General features: G+C 45.1%; 9 non-coding genes across 9 annotated transcripts; all 9 read right to left on the minus strand.

The window, feature by feature from the left end:
* Nucleotides 1-1,933: 1,933 nt before the first annotated feature.
* LOC141194948 (U2 spliceosomal RNA) lies at nt 1,934-2,124 on the minus strand. Its single transcript, XR_012267561.1, has one exon. It is a non-coding gene; the product is annotated as a U2 spliceosomal RNA (small nuclear RNA).
* Nucleotides 2,125-3,246: 1,122 nt separating this feature from the next.
* LOC141194950 (U2 spliceosomal RNA) lies at nt 3,247-3,437 on the minus strand. Its single transcript, XR_012267563.1, has one exon. It is a non-coding gene; the product is annotated as a U2 spliceosomal RNA (small nuclear RNA).
* A 1,126-nt stretch (nt 3,438-4,563) lies between these two features.
* On the minus strand, nt 4,564-4,754 carry LOC141194951 (U2 spliceosomal RNA). Its single transcript, XR_012267564.1, has one exon. It is a non-coding gene; the product is annotated as a U2 spliceosomal RNA (small nuclear RNA).
* Nucleotides 4,755-5,875: 1,121 nt separating this feature from the next.
* On the minus strand, nt 5,876-6,066 carry LOC141194952 (U2 spliceosomal RNA). The gene has a single exon (XR_012267565.1). It is a non-coding gene; the product is annotated as a U2 spliceosomal RNA (small nuclear RNA).
* A 1,123-nt stretch (nt 6,067-7,189) lies between these two features.
* On the minus strand, nt 7,190-7,380 carry LOC141194953 (U2 spliceosomal RNA). Its single transcript, XR_012267566.1, has one exon. It is a non-coding gene; the product is annotated as a U2 spliceosomal RNA (small nuclear RNA).
* A 1,121-nt stretch (nt 7,381-8,501) lies between these two features.
* Nucleotides 8,502-8,692, minus strand: LOC141196042 (U2 spliceosomal RNA). Its single transcript, XR_012268610.1, has one exon. It is a non-coding gene; the product is annotated as a U2 spliceosomal RNA (small nuclear RNA).
* Nucleotides 8,693-9,814: 1,122 nt separating this feature from the next.
* LOC141196326 (U2 spliceosomal RNA) lies at nt 9,815-9,998 on the minus strand. The gene has a single exon (XR_012268879.1). It is a non-coding gene; the product is annotated as a U2 spliceosomal RNA (small nuclear RNA).
* A 6,307-nt stretch (nt 9,999-16,305) lies between these two features.
* LOC141194954 (U2 spliceosomal RNA) lies at nt 16,306-16,496 on the minus strand. The gene has a single exon (XR_012267567.1). It is a non-coding gene; the product is annotated as a U2 spliceosomal RNA (small nuclear RNA).
* A 1,122-nt stretch (nt 16,497-17,618) lies between these two features.
* On the minus strand, nt 17,619-17,809 carry LOC141195834 (U2 spliceosomal RNA). The gene has a single exon (XR_012268409.1). It is a non-coding gene; the product is annotated as a U2 spliceosomal RNA (small nuclear RNA).
* Between the last annotated feature and the right edge of the window lie 713 nt (nt 17,810-18,522).

The raw sequence follows: 18,522 nt of genomic DNA on the forward strand, positions 1-18,522 counted from the left end.
CATTTGTCCACAGTTCCTGCAACATACTGGCATTCCAGGATAAAATAAGTAGCCTCTGCTCTTACCGATTACGAAGGTTGAGGGAGGGTGTAGCATTCCTCCCACTCCACTAAGGTCCCTCTTTAGACGGGCCATATACCTTCTCTTGCCGCACCAGAAGCCTACCGCGTTCTTCACAGTACCCAGGTATCTCAGATCATCACAATAGCGGGTAAGGTAGGTCGAGATGTCTGCAGCTTCCACAAAGGGGTTCGGGAAATGCACCACGATGGGGATCTCGTCATAAGCATACAAGAGACAAAAGGTTTGTCCATCCAATTCATCTAAGTAGTTTTTCTCGTTTACCTTTTGTACGAGTTGCTGACAGCATCCCTGGCTCTTGAAGGTGATGGTGTATGTCCCCTTGTACTCGTTGTCCTGGAAGCAGAATATGTCTTCCCGCCGAAACTCCAGAACTCCAAGAAGAATCCTATGGCAGATGTAGTCCAAATTCTTCTCCATCCTCGATGCTGCTCCAACTTCAATCCTCACGGTGTTCCGCATCCGGGCATCACCCGATGAATATGTGAGCGTTGCCGGCATCCTTCACTCAGGAACGTACCGACTCTTCTCTCTGAAAAGCGCAAGCCTTCATGGGATCCCTTCCCGTTGCTCCCGGACTAATCCTTCCTCCCAATAGCAGCAGGGGGGTTAAGTCCCTCCGAAGAGGAACGATCCCCCCAGGCCGAGAGAAAGGGTACCAAGAGCACCTCACAGGCAAGACCACACAGGTAAACCTGATAGATCGTGCCAAAAGGCCGAGAAGCGATAACCAGAATTGGTTTCCGACTACGGTGCCACCCAAGGATTCTGAAAAGTCCATTTGTGGAGATGGCCACCTGGACTCCCGTTAAGAAGACATGCTGTCAACCTCTAGATCCCTCACATGCCTGCACTTTTCGGCTTGCTGCTGCTGCAATCCACGCGTTTTAGATCTGCATAACTCCACCTCTTTTAGCACAGTACCCTCAACCCCCGGCTGTTCCCACCCGCCTCAACACCGTTGGAAGGGAGGAGAACCAATTAAGGCGGGGGGGGGGGGGGTGGAACGAGCAGCTGTCTACCCTTAGCAGGAGGGTTGCTGATTAATTACCTCTCCTGCTGCTGCTGCTGCTGGCTGTCCAGCAGCAGACTGAAGGTGGCTGCTGCTGTGCGCAGGTATATAAAGGCTCAGAGCCTATTATGACACGCGCAGCCAGCGTTCCATTGCCACATTCCGTCTACTGCAGGCGGGATACCTGGATGGCTGAATGTCACTGAGAAGCTCACAGAGACCGCCATAAGCAACAGTTTAAAAGAATGCCACAGACTAATCAACCAAACTTTTTGGGTTGGTTTCTCTTTTATAGTCTGCAGGCATTAAATGAAAGAAGTCAGTGTTCCAGCAGAGGGAGACAACGTTTCAGAAAAGGCATTGTAGCAAACCAAAAAAGAAATTTTAAGCGCAGCAGAGTATCCAGCTCACATACCTGTTAGCTCAGGTGAGTTTAAAAGGCTGCTGTTGATAACAAGGGCATTTGCTAAATAGATGGTGTGTGTGCAACAATATACTGAAAGGTCAATTATATTGTGCAGCTTATCTCACCACCTGTAGTTATTTAGGTGAAAGCTCCAAAATGCTTGCCTAATATGTCTGTTTATCCAAAAGGAAGTATAGAGGGAGAGCTAGATAGATAGCATTGCATTACATTACATTACATGGCAATGCAATGCACAGTTGCTGAAGTTGAACCAAAATGAGCTTGTCATCTGGCTTCTGCAACTTTTAACATGAAAAATCCAATGAGGAGAAGAAAAGCAAAGCCAAAGAGTCCATCCCAAAATCCGACAAACAAGCAAAATGAACAAAAAGCATTGAATTCAATTCTTTCTGATTTTAGAAACTGCATTAAAGAAGGGGTGCACCGGTCCTGGAGATACTGCAATACCAGGTCAATGCGTGGAGTGGACAGAGCAAGCTCTTTTTCCATCTCCCTGTTCTAAAAATCCATTTAATATATGGTCCCCAGATAGGGGACGTATCAGATATTAAACTGATAAGAACAGATACTACACTTGATCTTAGCCAAAAGGCCGAGAAGCGATAACCAGAATTGGTTTCCGACTACGGTGCCACCCAAGGATTCTGAAAAGTCCATTTGTGGAGATGGCCACCTGGACTCCCGTTAAGAAGACATGCTGTCAACCTCTAGATCCCTCACATGCCTGCACTTTTCGGCTTGCTGCTGCTGCAATCCACGCGTTTTAGATCTGCATAACTCCACCTCTTTTAGCACAGTACCCTCAACCCCCGGCTGTTCCCACCCGCCTCAACACCGTTGGAAGGGAGGAGAACCAATTAAGGCGGGGGGGGGGGGTGGAACGAGCAGATGTCTACCCTTAGCAGGAGGGTTGCTGATTAATTACCTCTCCTGCTGCTGCTGCTGCTGGCTGTCCAGCAGCAGACTGAAGGTGGCTGCTGCTGTGCGCAGGTATATAAAGGCTCAGAGCCTATTATGACACGCGCAGCCAGCGTTCCATTGCCACATTCCGTCTACTGCAGGCGGGATACCTGGATGGCTGAATGTCACTGAGAAGCTCACAGAGACCGCCATAAGCAACAGTTTAAAAGAATGCCACAGACTAATCAACCAAACTTTTTGGGTTGGTTTCTCTTTTATAGTCTGCAGGCATTAAATGAAAGAAGTCAGTGTTCCAGCAGAGGGAGACAACGTTTCAGAAAAGGCATTGTAGCAAACCAAAAAAGAAATTTTAAGCGCAGCAGAGTAACCAGCTCACATACCTGTTAGCTCAGGTGAGTTTAAAAGGCTGCTGTTGATAACAAGGGCATTTGCTAAATAGATGGTGTGTGTGCAACAATATACTGAAAGGTCAATTATATTGTGCAGCTTATCTCACCACCTGTAGTTATTTAGGTGAAAGCTCCAAAATGCTTGCCTAATATGTCTGTTTATCCAAAAGGAAGTATAGAGGGAGAGCTAGATAGATAGCATTGCATTACATTACATTACATGGCAATGCAATGCACAGTTGCTGAAGTTGAACCAAAATGAGCTTGTCATCTGGCTTCTGCAACTTTTAACATGAAAAATCCAATGAGGAGAAGAAAAGCAAAGCCAAAGAGTCCATCCCAAAATCCGACAAACAAGCAAAATGAACAAAAAGCATTGAATTCAATTCTTTCTGATTTTAGAAACTGCATTAAAGAAGGGGTGCACCGGTCCTGGAGATACTGCAATACCAGGTCAATGCGTGGAGTGGACAGAGCAAGCTCTTTTTCCATCTCCCTGTTCTAAAAATCCATTTAATATATGGTCCCCAGATAGGGGACGTATCAGATATTAAACTGATAAGAACAGATACTACACTTGATCTTAGCCAAAAGGCCGAGAAGCGATAACCAGAATTGGTTTCCGACTACGGTGCCACCCAAGGATTCTGAAAAGTCCATTTGTGGAGATGGCCACCTGGACTCCCGTTAAGAAGACATGCTGTCAACCTCTAGATCCCTCACATGCCTGCACTTTTCGGCTTGCTGCTGCTGCAATCCACGCGTTTTAGATCTGCATAACTCCACCTCTTTTAGCACAGTACCCTCAACCCCCGGCTGTTCCCACCCGCCTCAACACCGTTGGAAGGGAGGAGAACCAATTAAGGTGGGGGGGGGGGGGGGGTGGAACGAGCAGCTGTCTACCCTTAGCAGGAGGGTTGCTGATTAATTACCTCTCCTGCTGCTGCTGCTGCTGGCTGTCCAGCAGCAGACTGAAGGTGGCTGCTGCTGTGCGCAGGTATATAAAGGCTCAGAGCCTATTATGACACGCGCAGCCAGCGTTCCATTGCCACATTCCGCCTACTGCAGGCGGGATACCTGGATGGCTGAATGTCACTGAGAAGCTCACAGAGACCGCCATAAGCAAAAGTTTAAAAGAATGCCACAGACTAATCAACCAAACTTTTTGGGTTGGTTTCTCTTTTATAGTCTGCAGGCATTAAATGAAAGAAGTCAGTGTTCCAGCAGAGGGAGACAACGTTTCAGAAAAGGCATTGTAGCAAACCAAAAAAGAAATTTTAAGCGCAGCAGAGTAACCAGCTCACATACCTGTTAGCTCAGGTGAGTTTAAAAGGCTGCTGTTGATAACAAGGGCATTTGCTAAATAGATGGTGTGTGTGCAACAATATACTGAAAGGTCAATTATATTGTGCAGCTTATCTCACCACCTGTAGTTATTTAGGTGAAAGCTCCAAAATGCTTGCCTAATATGTCTGTTTATCCAAAAGGAAGTATAGAGGGAGAGCTAGATAGATAGCATTGCATTACATTACATTACATGGCAATGCAATGCACAGTTGCTGAAGTTGAACCAAAATGAGCTTGTCATCTGGCTTCTGCAACTTTTAACATGAAAAATCCAATGAGGAGAAGAAAAGCAAAGCCAAAGAGTCCATCCCCAAATCCGACAAACAAGCAAAATGAACAAAAAGCATTGAATTCAATTCTTTCTGATTTTAGAAACTGCATTAAAGAAGGGGTGCACCGGTCCTGGAGATACTGCAATACCAGGTCAATGCGTGGAGTGGACAGAGCAAGCTCTTTTTCCATCTCCCTGTTCTAAAAATCCATTTAATATATGGTCCCCAGATAGGGGACGTATCAGATATTAAACTGATAAGAACAGATACTACACTTGATCTTAGCCAAAAGGCCGAGAAGCGATAACCAGAATTGGTTTCCGACTACGGTGCCACCCAAGGATTCTGAAAAGTCCATTTGTGGAGATGGCCACCTGGACTCCCGTTAAGAAGACATGCTGTCAACCTCTAGATCCCTCACATGCCTGCACTTTTCGGCTTGCTGCTGCTGCAATCCACGCGTTTTAGATCTGCATAACTCCACCTCTTTTAGCACAGTACCCTCAACCCCCGGCTGTTCCCACCCGCCTCAACACCGTTGGAAGGGAGGAGAACCAATTAAGGCGGGGGGGGGGGTGGAACGAGCAGCTGTCTACCCTTAGCAGGAGGGTTGCTGATTAATTACCTCTCCTGCTGCTGCTGCTGCTGGCTGTCCAGCAGCAGACTGAAGGTGGCTGCTGCTGTGCGCAGGTATATAAAGGCTCAGAGCCTATTATGACACGCGCAGCCAGCGTTCCATTGCCACATTCCGTCTACTGCAGGCGGGATACCTGGATGGCTGAATGTCACTGAGAAGCTCACAGAGACCGCCATAAGCAACAGTTTAAAAGAATGCCACAGACTAATCAACCAAACTTTTTGGGTTGGTTTCTCTTTTATAGTCTGCAGGCATTAAATGAAAGAAGTCAGTGTTCCAGCAGAGGGAGACAACGTTTCAGAAAAGGCATTGTAGCAAACCAAAAAAGAAATTTTAAGCGCAGCAGAGTAACCAGCTCACATACCTGTTAGCTCAGGTGAGTTTAAAAGGCTGCTGTTGATAACAATGGCATTTGCTAAATAGATGGTGTGTGTGCAACAATATACTGAAAGGTCAATTATATTGTGCAGCTTATCTCACCACCTGTAGTTATTTAGGTGAAAGCTCCAAAATGCTTGCCTAATATGTCTGTTTATCCAAAAGGAAGTATAGAGGGAGAGCTAGATAGATAGGATTGCATTACATTACATTACATGGCAATGCAATGCACAGTTGCTGAAGTTGAACCAAAATGAGCTTGTCATCTGGCTTCTGCAACTTTTAACATGAAAAATCCAATGAGGAGAAGAAAAGCAAAGCCAAAGAGTCCATCCCAAAATCCGACAAACAAGCAAAATGAACAAAAAGCATTGAATTCAATTCTTTCTGATTTTAGAAACTGCATTAAAGAAGGGGTGCACCGGTCCTGGAGATACTGCAATACCAGGTCAATGCGTGGAGTGGACAGAGCAAGCTCTTTTTCCATCTCCCTGTTCTAAAAATCCATTTAATATATGGTCCCCAGATAGGGGACGTATCAGATATTAAACTGATAAGAACAGATACTACACTTGATCTTAGCCAAAAGGCCGAGAAGCGATAACCAGAATTGGTTTCCGACTACGGTGCCACCCAAGGATTCTGAAAAGTCCATTTGTGGAGATGGCCACCTGGACTCCCGTTAAGAAGACATGCTGTCAACCTCTAGATCCCTCACATGCCTGCACTTTTCGGCTTGCTGCTGCTGCAATCCACGCGTTTTAGATCTGCATAACTCCACCTCTTTTAGCACAGTACCCTCAACCCCCGGCTGTTCCCACCCGCCTCAACACCGTTGGAAGGGAGGAGAACCAGTTAAGGCGGGGGGGGGGGGGTGGAACGAGCAGCTGTCTACCCTTAGCAGGAGGGTTGCTGATTAATTACCTCTCCTGCTGCTGCTGCTGCTGGCTGTCCAGCAGCAGACTGAAGGTGGCTGCTGCTGTGCGCAGGTATATAAAGGCTCAGAGCCTATTATGACACGCGCAGCCAGCGTTCCATTGCCACATTCCGCCTACTGCAGGCGGGATACCTGGATGGCTGAATGTCACTGAGAAGCTCACAGAGACCGCCATAAGCAAAAGTTTAAAAGAATGCCACAGACTAATCAACCAAACTTTTTGGGTTGGTTTCTCTTTTATAGTCTGCAGGCATTAAATGAAAGAAGTCAGTGTTCCAGCAGAGGGAGACAACGTTTCAGAAAAGGCATTGTAGCAAACCAAAAAAGAAATTTTAAGCGCAGCAGAGTAACCAGCTCACATACCTGTTAGCTCAGGTGAGTTTAAAAGGCTGCTGTTGATAACAAGGGCATTTGCTAAATAGATGGTGTGTGTGCAACAATATACTGAAAGGTCAATTATATTGTGCAGCTTATCTCACCACCTGTAGTTATTTAGGTGAAAGCTCCAAAATGCTTGCCTAATATGTCTGTTTATCCAAAAGGAAGTATAGAGGGAGAGCTAGATAGATAGCATTGCATTACATTACATTACATGGCAATGCAATGCACAGTTGCTGAAGTTGAACCAAAATGAGCTTGTCATCTGGCTTCTGCAACTTTTAACATGAAAAATCCAATGAGGAGAAGAAAAGCAAAGCCAAAGAGTCCATCCCCAAATCCGACAAACAAGCAAAATGAACAAAAAGCATTGAATTCAATTCTTTCTGATTTTAGAAACTGCATTAAAGAAGGGGTGCACCGGTCCTGGAGATACTGCAATACCAGGTCAATGCGTGGAGTGGACAGAGCAAGCTCTTTTTCCATCTCCCTGTTCTAAAAATCCATTTAATATATGGTCCCCAGATAGGGGACGTATCAGATATTAAACTGATAAGAACAGATACTACACTTGATCTTAGCCAAAAGGCCGAGAAGCGATAACCAGAATTGGTTTCCGACTACGGTGCCACCCAAGGATTCTGAAAAGTCCATTTGTGGAGATGGCCACCTGGACTCCCGTTAAGAAGACATGCTGTCAACCTCTAGATCCCTCACATGCCTGCACTTTTCGGCTTGCTGCTGCTGCAATCCACGCGTTTTAGATCTGCATAACTCCACCTCTTTTAGCACAGTACCCTCAACCCCCGGCTGTTCCCACCCGCCTCAACACCGTTGGAAGGGAGGAGAACCAATTAAGGCGGGGGGGGGGGTGGAACGAGCAGCTGTCTACCCTTAGCAGGAGGGTTGCTGATTAATTACCTCTCCTGCTGCTGCTGCTGCTGGCTGTCCAGCAGCAGACTGAAGGTGGCTGCTGCTGTGCGCAGGTATATAAAGGCTCAGAGCCTATTATGACACGCGCAGCCAGCGTTCCATTGCCACATTCCGTCTACTGCAGGCGGGATACCTGGATGGCTGAATGTCACTGAGAAGCTCACAGAGACCGCCATAAGCAACAGTTTAAAAGAATGCCACAGACTAATCAACCAAACTTTTTGGGTTGGTTTCTCTTTTATAGTCTGCAGGCATTAAATGAAAGAAGTCAGTGTTCCAGCAGAGGGAGACAACGTTTCAGAAAAGGCATTGTAGCAAACCAAAAAAGAAATTTTAAGCGCAGCAGAGTAACCAGCTCACATACCTGTTAGCTCAGGTGAGTTTAAAAGGCTGCTGTTGATAACAATGGCATTTGCTAAATAGATGGTGTGTGTGCAACAATATACTGAAAGGTCAATTATATTGTGCAGCTTATCTCACCACCTGTAGTTATTTAGGTGAAAGCTCCAAAATGCTTGCCTAATATGTCTGTTTATCCAAAAGGAAGTATAGAGGGAGAGCTAGATAGATAGGATTGCATTACATTACATTACATGGCAATGCAATGCACAGTTGCTGAAGTTGAACCAAAATGAGCTTGTCATCTGGCTTCTGCAACTTTTAACATGAAAAATCCAATGAGGAGAAGAAAAGCAAAGCCAAAGAGTCCATCCCAAAATCCGACAAACAAGCAAAATGAACAAAAAGCATTGAATTCAATTCTTTCTGATTTTAGAAACTGCATTAAAGAAGGGGTGCACCGGTCCTGGAGATACTGCAATACCAGGTCAATGCGTGGAGTGGACAGAGCAAGCTCTTTTTCCATCTCCCTGTTCTAAAAATCCATTTAATATATGGTCCCCAGATAGGGGACGTATCAGATATTGAACTGATAAGAACAGATACTACACTTGATCTTAGCCAAAAGGCCGAGAAGCGATAACCAGAATTGGTTTCCGACTACGGTGCCACCCAAGGATTCTGAAAAGTCCATTTGTGGAGATGGCCACCTGGACTCCCGTTAAGAAGACATGCTGTCAACCTCTAGATCCCTCACATGCCTGCACTTTTCGGCTTGCTGCTGCTGCAATCCACGCGTTTTAGATCTGCATAACTCCACCTCTTTTAGCACAGTACCCTCAACCCCCGGCTGTTCCCACCCGCCTCAACACCGTTGGAAGGGAGGAGAACCAATTAAGGCGGGGGGGGGGGGTGGAACGAGCAGCTGTCTACCCTTAGCAGGAGGGTTGCTGATTAATTACCTCTCCTGCTGCTGCTGCTGCTGGCTGTCCAGCAGCAGACTGAAGGTGGCTGCTGCTGTGCGCAGGTATATAAAGGCTCAGAGCCTATTATGACACGCGCAGCCAGCGTTCCATTGCCACATTCCGTCTACTGCAGGCGGGATACCTGGATGGCTGAATGTCACTGAGAAGCTCACAGAGACCGCCATTAGCAACAGTTTAAAAGAATGCCACAGACTAATCAACCAAACTTTTTGGGTTGGTTTCTCTTTTATAGTCTGCAGGCATTAAATGAAAGAAGTCAGTGTTCCAGCAGAGGGAGACAACGTTTCAGAAAAGGCATTGTAGCAAACCAAAAAAGAAATTTTAAGCGCAGCAGAGTAACCAGCTCACATACCTGTTAGCTCAGGTGAGTTTAAAAGGCTGCTGTTGATAACAAGGGCATTTGCTAAATAGATGGTGTGTGTGCAACAATATACTGAAAGGTCAATTATATTGTGCAGCTTATCTCACCACCTGTAGTTATTTAGGTGAAAGCTCCAAAATGCTTGCCTAATATGTCTGTTTATCCAAAAGGAAGTATAGAGGGAGAGCTAGATAGATAGCATTGCATTACATTACATTACATGGCAATGCAATGCACAGTTGCTGAAGTTGAACCAAAATGAGCTTGTCATCTGGCTTCTGCAACTTTTAACATGAAAAATCCAATGAGGAGAAGAAAAGCAAAGCCAAAGAGTCCATCCCAAAATCCGACAAACAAGCAAAATGAACAAAAAGCATTGAATTCAATTCTTTCTGATTTTAGAAACTGCATTAAAGAAGGGGTGCACCGGTCCTGGAGATACTGCAATACCAGGTCAATGCGTGGAGTGGACAGAGCAAGCTCTTTTTCCATCTCCCTGTTCTAAAAATCCATTTAATATATGGTCCCCAGATAGGGGACGTATCAGATATTAAACTGATAAGAACAGATAAGGTTTCAACATAATTTTATTGTACATAAGTCAGATTACAAGACAATCAATGCGAAACCTTTCAAGTACAAAAAAACCCATAAAAACATTTGACAATTATACATTACAGAGAATAATCAATATAAAATAGAATTCCAAATATAAAAGCACCATCTACGGTTCGCTTCCTTCTTGCCCATATCTTTTACATTTTTTAAATAATAAACATACATTTCACTAAAAGCCAGTTTAATACAATCAAGCACAGAAATAAAATCACGATTAAACAATAAAATATTCCTTGCTTTCCAAATTGCATTCTTGGCACAGTTTATTATACACCAGCAGATTTCAGATTGGTATGCAGTAGGGCAATTAAAAAGTCCGTATAAAACATATTCATAATAAAAGTCCTTTAAACCGCAAACCCACTTTAAAAGAATCCCAAATTTCCCCCAGAGTTCTTGTGCAAAGGTGCAGTTCCAAAAAAGGTGCATAACGGTCTCATCACAATGGCAAGAGTCTCTTGGGCATTTTGCCCGTGCCACCAGGCCTCTCCGGTGTTGGAATTCTCTGGTTGGGAGGCACTGGTGGACGGACATCCAGGCAAGGTCTTTATGGACATTGGCGAGGAACTTCCCGAAGACATTCCTCCACACACGTTTGGATCTGTTCCATGAGTAGTTGCAAACTGGGGATGTCTCTTCTTCTCTCCTCAAATGGACAAATAGCTTCTTCCGGTCCAGAAGGATGTCAGCTCCAAGGTCTTTTAAATTATGAGTCTTTGCAACTTTTTCTAAAATAATAAGGTGCTTTGGTGGACACAATAAAACAGGCGCTGATAAGGATGGCCTAAACCATCTCTTAAAGATAAAACCACACGTGTATTTTAAAAACAGGCCAAAAGTACTATCAGACTTAAAAGCTTTAAAACAAAAACAGAAAAAATTTACATATAAAAACAGGCGAAGATCGGGAACATCTTTTCCTCCATTCTGCTTTCTCTTATACATTTCTGATCGTTTAAGCTTTTCCATTTTAGAGCCCCATATAAACATAAAAATACAACGAGTTAGTTTTTTTAGCATTAAGTCAGAGGGAGGATACACCATGGCAATATATAAAATCATAGGTAATAAAACAGATTTAATAACAAGGACTTTCCCTTCGATCGAAAGATTCCTCAGGGTCCAAAAGGAAAGTTTCTTTGCCATTTTATCTTGAACCTCTCCCCAACTCACAAGCCCATCATTATTTGCATCAAATACAACCCCTAAAATTTTCACATTGTCATATTTCACATTAACAGTCGGTAAGTCATTTCTATCCCAGGCACCCATAATCAAACACTCAGTTTTATTAAAATTCATTTTAAAACCAGAAGCTTGACTAAAAAGATTGGTGCACAATACTACTCTCCGGAGTGAAGCAGGATCAGTGCAAATAGCCGTCACGTCATCCATATATCCAAGCACTTTAACCTGAGCCCCTCCCCCTCCTGGGACAGGAACCCCCCGGACTACCTTGTCTTTCCGGATCATGCATAAAAGGGGTTCCATAGCACAAATAAACAGAATTGGGGATAATGGACATCCCTGCTTCACTCCGGATTCCAGTGGGATAAAATCAGTTAAAAAACCATTGACAGAGATTTGTGAAAACATATTGTTATATAAACTCTTAATGCGAGATAAAAACCAGTCTGGGATTGCCATTTGTTTTAAAACTTTAAAAAGATACTCATGAGAAACCCTGTCAAACGCTTTCTCGAAGTCTAGCGCCAACAGGGCCAGCCCTTGATCCCTGTCTTTACTGTACCATATTACGTCTCTGATCGTATTTAGGGTCTCTGTAATACTCCTCCCTGGTACACCACATACTTGTTCGGGTTGTATTAACACATTAATAACAGTTTTAAAACGACATGCAATAATCTTAGCTAAAACCTTGTAATCCATGTTAAGGAGGGTGATAGGTCTCCAATTTTTGAGGTCGTCCCGAGCGCCCTTCTTCTTGTATATTAAGGACACTATCCCCCTCCTCCATGACTTGGGTAACTTATCACACAAAAAAACCTCTTTAAAAAGTGCTAAAAGATCCTCTTTTAAAATATCCCAAAAGGATAAATAAAATTCCACAGGAAGACCATCAGCTCCTGGGGCTTTCCCTCTTGAAAAACTTTTAAAAACACTAAAAAGTTCTTCTAAAGTAATATCTTTTGTTAAAAACCCCTGATCTGCAGAATTTAGCCTAAAATCCAGGACATTAAGAGCATCTTGTAAAAACATATTATTAACACTTTTTTTGCTAAAAAGGTTTCTATAAAAATTAAAAGCTACCCTCTTCATACCTTGTATTGTGCTATCTCCATCTAGGCAGGTAATCGTTTCTTTCCTCTCCACCACTTTTTTGAAAAAGAAACGTGTACACTTTTCTCCTTCTTCTAAAAATTGCACCTTAGAATTAAATATTATTTCCTTCCCTTTTTGTTCAAGGTATGACTGTATCTCATTTTTAAGGCTTACAATATCATCATGCACCTCTAAGCCTATCTCTTTGAATTTAAGGAGAGTCTGCAGTCTAGTATTCAAATTTGCATAGCCCTGCTTCTTCTGCCTCGCCTTCCTCTTCCCAGCCCTGATAAAAAAAAGTTGGATCTTGTCTTTAATCCCTTCCCACCAGGACAGCATTTTAAAATATGGGGGTTTGAGCTGCCTCCATTGTTGGTACTTTTTGATAAAATCTGACCTTACCAGGGGGTCTTCCAATAGGTGTACCCCCAGGCGCCACAACCCTCTATTCACCTTTAGTTCCCCCTGGTATTCTATCTCTAATTTTAATATGTTATGGTCAGAAAATAAATTAGGAATTAAAACAAAATATACAGGGCTAAAAGTTTCAGATAAAAAGATAAAATCGATCCTGGAGGTCACTCCCCGACCGGACCACGTAAATCCCGGGTCCGTCGGCGATAGCGACCTCCAGGCATCGCGCAACTTAAAATCTGTCTGCAAATTACTTAATAAAAAACATGATTTATCTAATTTACGGATCGGGTCACCTCCTCCTCAGCGCTCATTTACACTGAGGCAATTAAAGTCCCCAGCTACCAAAAGAGGAGATGACCCTACACAGAACAACGGTAAAATCTCAAACAATTGTATCCGCTCTTGTTTATCTGGCGGGGCATACACATTTATAACACGAAAGTTAAAATTATTAAAACATAAATGTACTAATATAGCTCTGCCGGGCACAATCTCAGTGACAGAGGAGATTATAAAAGCATTACCTCGGCAGAGCAGACCCACACCAGCTGATTTATTCTCATTAGAGCCGGACCAAATGGAGGGCCCTAGTTTCCAGTCTTTCTTTAGCTCATTATACCGTAGTCCGTGTTGCAGACCGCATTCCTGTAGGAAACAAATATCAAAGTCTAATGTTTTGAAAAAATCAAAGAGAGCAGCCCTGCGGACAGGGCTCTTTAAAGATCTCACATTGAGTGAGAGACACTTAATAGATGGCATTTGTGTCATGGGGGAGGGGAGTCATCCATTATATCCCCTGCAGACCCCGTCAAGCTCTCGAGTGTTGAGGAGAAGCAGAGAATATTCTGGGGGTCCGAACCGGATATCGGATACCCGGAGGAACCGGGTTGCCATATATCATCCCTGGCAAGGCACACATCAGGCGAGTCTGGATTAAATGCCGGAGGATTGTCCGCTCTCAACTTTTTTCCACACGGCTCAATCACGTCACTCGTGCAGTCATCCTCCGCTATTGCTGTATGGCCTCTCACTTCCTGAAGACTCTCCAGGTCAGACATGAGAACCTCGCCATCATTGCCACCTGCTGGACAAAGAACCGTGGTCTGCTGGCACGAGTCCCTAGGTATGTCTGGGGTCTTCGACACAGAGCCCCCCACCGCCAACTCATTGGGGGCGCCCTGCTCCAACACACCAGGGACCATCGACGCAGTGGTCTTCTCCCTGACGGGAGAGTCCCTCTGCTCCGGTCTTTGGGTGGTCCGCCCTCCGCCCTTTTTCTGGGACTTCGCCACAGGAGGCTCTCCACGGGGGAGACCCGACTCCTGCTCCGTCCTCTCCGTCTCCTTCCTCGCGCCCTTGACCTTCTCCGCCACCTCCTCTGTTGTGGAAACAGAAGGACGAGGCTCAGGTCCTTTACTGGTCTCCGGAACACGAACTGGTCCTTCCCGTGGCATAGGTCCTCCAGCAGCTTCCGCATATGTTCGGGTCTTGGTCTTCAGTGGGCACTCCCGAAATATATGGCCGTCCACGCCACACAGGTTGCAAGAATCCTTATGGGGGCAGTCCTTAAATAAATGTCCTAGTAGACCACAGTTATTACAACGGAATGCCTTGGACTCTGCACAATTGCTCTGGACATGCCCCATTTTCCCACAATTTCGACAGTACATAGGCATGCCAGCATAAAATAAATACCCCCGACTTTTCCCGATAGTGATAGTAGAGGGGGGGTGATGTGTTCCTCCATAGCCCTGGGGATCCTTCCGCAACCGCACAAGAAACCTCCGCTTCCCACCCCAGAAGCCAACAGAGTTCTTCACAGGCCCAATGTATCTCACCTCATCACAGTGACGGCTCAAACAGGTTTGGATGTCCTGCCTCTCCACAAAAGGGTTGGGAAAATACGTTGTTATTTGTACCGCCTCATGGACGAAAAGCAGGGAAAACACCAGGCCATCCATCTCATCTCTCCAACCATGCTCGTTCACCTTCTGGACCAACTGTTGGCAGCATCCTTGGTTCTTAAAAGTGATGGTATAAATACCTTTGAGTTCATTGTCCTGGAAGCAAAAGATGTCATCTCTGTCGAACACCAGGATCCCAAGGAGGATGGTATTGCAGACGAAGCGGATTCCTTTCTGCTCTCTGAAACTTTCCAAGACCTCGATACGGATTGTGTTCCTCATCCGGGGCTCTCCCGATGCAAAAGAAATTGTAGCAGGCATCCTTCCACGAAAGCGTACCAACTACAGAAGAAAAGAAAAAAGGCGTGAGCCTTTTTAAGGGATCGCAACACGTTGTAAGGGGACTAAGCCAGCTCCCTAATAGCAGCAGGGGGGTGAAGCCCCACCGTAAGGTGGGACGATCCCCCCAGGCCAAGGAGCCGGGTACCCCAAACACCTATCAGCCAAGACCAGATGCAATGCCTAAACACCACACCCAATCTTAGCCAAAAGGCCGAGAAGCGATAACCAGAATTGGTTTCCGACTACGGTGCCACCCAAGGATTCTGAAAAGTCCATTTGTGGAGATGGCCACCTGGACTCCCATTAAGAAGACATGCTGTCAACCTCTAGATCCCTCACATGCCTGCACTTTTCGGCTTGCTGCTGCTGCAATCCACGCGTTTTAGATCTGCATAACTCCACCTTTTTTAGCACAGTACCCTCAACCCCCGGCTGTTCCCACCCGCCTCAACACCGTTGGAAGGGAGGAGAACCAATTAAGGCGGGGGGGGGGTGGAACGAGCAGCTGTCTACCCTTAGCAGGAGGGTTGCTGATTAATTACCTCTCCTGCTGCTGCTGCTGCTGGCTGTCCAGCAGCAGACTGAAGGTGGCTGCTGCTGTGCGCAGGTATATAAAGGCTCAGAGCCTATTATGACACGCGCAGCCAGCGTTCCATTGCCACATTCCGTCTACTGCAGGCGGGATACCTGGATGGCTGAATGTCACTGAGAAGCTCACAGAGACCGCCATAAGCAACAGTTTAAAAGAATGCCACAGACTAATCAACCAAACTTTTTGGGTTGGTTTCTCTTTTATAGTCTGCAGGCATTAAATGAAAGAAGTCAGTGTTCCAGCAGAGGGAGACAACGTTTCAGAAAAGGCATTGTAGCAAACCAAAAAAGAAATTTTAAGCGCAGCAGAGTAACCAGCTCACATACCTGTTAGCTCAGGTGAGTTTAAAAGGCTGCTGTTGATAACAAGGGCATTTGCTAAATAGATGGTGTGTGTGCAACAATATACTGAAAGGTCAATTATATTGTGCAGCTTATCTCACCACCTGTAGTTATTTAGGTGAAAGCTCCAAAATGCTTGCCTAATATGTCTGTTTATCCAAAAGGAAGTATAGAGGGAGAGCTAGATAGATAGCATTGCATTACATTACATTACATGGCAATGCAATGCACAGTTGCTGAAGTTGAACCAAAATGAGCTTGTCATCTGGCTTCTGCAACTTTTAACATGAAAAATCCAATGAGGAGAAGAAAAGCAAAGCCAAAGAGTCCATCCCAAAATCCGACAAACAAGCAAAATGAACAAAAAGCATTGAATTCAATTCTTTCTGATTTTAGAAACTGCATTAAAGAAGGGGTGCACCGGTCCTGGAGATACTGCAATACCAGGTCAATGCGTGGAGTGGACAGAGCAAGCTCTTTTTCCATCTCCCTGTTCTAAAAATCCATTTAATATATGGTCCCCAGATAGGGGACGTATCAGATATTAAACTGATAAGAACAGATACTACACTTGATCTTAGCCAAAAGGCCGAGAAGCGATAACCAGAATTGGTTTCCGACTACGGTGCCACCCAAGGATTCTGAAAAGTCCATTTGTGGAGATGGCCACCTGGACTCCCGTTAAGAAGACATGCTGTCAACCTCTAGATCCCTCACATGCCTGCACTTTTCGGCTTGCTGCTGCTGCAATCCACGCGTTTTAGATCTGCATAACTCCACCTCTTTTAGCACAGTACCCTCAACCCCCGGCTGTTCCCACCCGCCTCAACACCGTTGGAAGGGAGGAGAACCAATTAAGGCGGGGGGGGGGGGTGGAACGAGCAGCTGTCTACCCTTAGCAGGAGGGTTGCTGATTAATTACCTCTCCTGCTGCTGCTGCTGCTGGCTGTCCAGCAGCAGACTGAAGGTGGCTGCTGCTGTGCGCAGGTATATAAAGGCTCAGAGCCTATTATGACACGCGCAGCCAGCGTTCCATTGCCACATTCCGTCTACTGCAGGCGGGATACCTGGATGGCTGAATGTCACTGAGAAGCTCACAGAGACCGCCATAAGCAACAGTTTAAAAGAATGCCACAGACTAATCAACCAAACTTTTTGGGTTGGTTTCTCTTTTATAGTCTGCAGGCATTAAATGAAAGAAGTCAGTGTTCCAGCAGAGGGAGACAACGTTTCAGAAAAGGCATTGTAGCAAACCAAAAAAGAAATTTTAAGCGCAGCAGAGTAACCAGCTCACATACCTGTTAGCTCAGGTGAGTTTAAAAGGCTGCTGTTGATAACAAGGGCATTTGCTAAATAGATGGTGTGTGTGCAACAATATACTGAAAGGTCAATTATATTGTGCAGCTTATCTCACCACCTGTAGTTATTTAGGTGAAAGCTCCAAAATGCTTGCCTAATATGTCTGTTTATCCAAAAGGAAGTATAGAGGGAGAGCTAGATAGATAGCATTGCATTACATTACATTACATGGCAATGCAATGCACAGTTGCTGAAGTTGAACCAAAATGAGCTTGTCATCTGGCTTCTGCAACTTTTAACATGAAAAATCCAATGAGGAGAAGAAAAGCAAAGCCAAAGAGTCCATCCCAAAATCCGACAAACAAGCAAAATGAACAAAAAGCATTGAATTCAATTCTTTCTGATTTTAGAAACTGCATTAAAGAAGGGGTGCACCGGTCCTGGAGATACTGCATTACCAGGTCAATGCGTGGAGTGGACAGAGCAAGCTCTTTTTCCATCTCCCTGTTCTAAAAATCCATTTAATATATGGTCCCCAGATAGGGGACGTATCAGATATTAAACTGATAAGAACAGATACTACACTTGATCTTAGCCAAAAGGCCGAGAAGCGATAACCAGAATTGGTTTCCGACTACGGTGCCACCCAAGGATTCTGAAAAGTCCATTTGTGGAGATGGCCACCTGGACTCCCGTTAAGAAGACATGCTGTCAACCTCTAGATCCCTCACATGCCTGCACTTTTCGGCTTGCTGCTGCTGCAATCCACGCGTTTTAGATCTGCATAACTCCACCTCTTTTAGCACAGTACCCTCAACCCCCGGCTGTTCCCACCCGCCTCAACACCGTTGGAAGGGAGGAGAACCAATTAAGGTGGGGGGGGGGGGTGGAACGAGCAGCTGTCTACCCTTAGCAGGAGGGTTGCTGATTAATTACCTCTCCTGCTGCTGCTGCTGCTGGCTGTCCAGCAGCAGACTGAAGGTGGCTGCTGCTGTGCGCAGGTATATAAAGGCTCAGAGCCTATTATGACACGCGCAGCCAGCGTTCCATTGCCACATTCCGTCTACTGCAGGCGGGATACCTGGATGGCTGAATGTCACTGAGAAGCTCACAGAGACCGCCATAAGCAACAGTTTAAAAGAATGCCACAGACTAATCAACCAAACTTTTTGGGTTGGTTTCTCTTTTATAGTCTGCAGGCATTAAATAAAAGAAGTCAGTGTTCCAGCAGAGGGAGACAACGTTTCAGAAAAGGCATTGTAGCAAACCAAAAAAGAAATTTTAAGCGCAGCAGAGTAACCAGCTCACATACATGTTAGCTCAGGTGA

Source organism: Phyllobates terribilis, unplaced genomic scaffold (genome assembly GCF_046119375.1).
Source record: "Phyllobates terribilis strain yellow unplaced genomic scaffold, ASM4611937v1 Scaffold_74__1_contigs__length_7073193, whole genome shotgun sequence".
NCBI classification, from domain to species: domain Eukaryota; kingdom Metazoa; phylum Chordata; class Amphibia; order Anura; family Dendrobatidae; genus Phyllobates; species Phyllobates terribilis.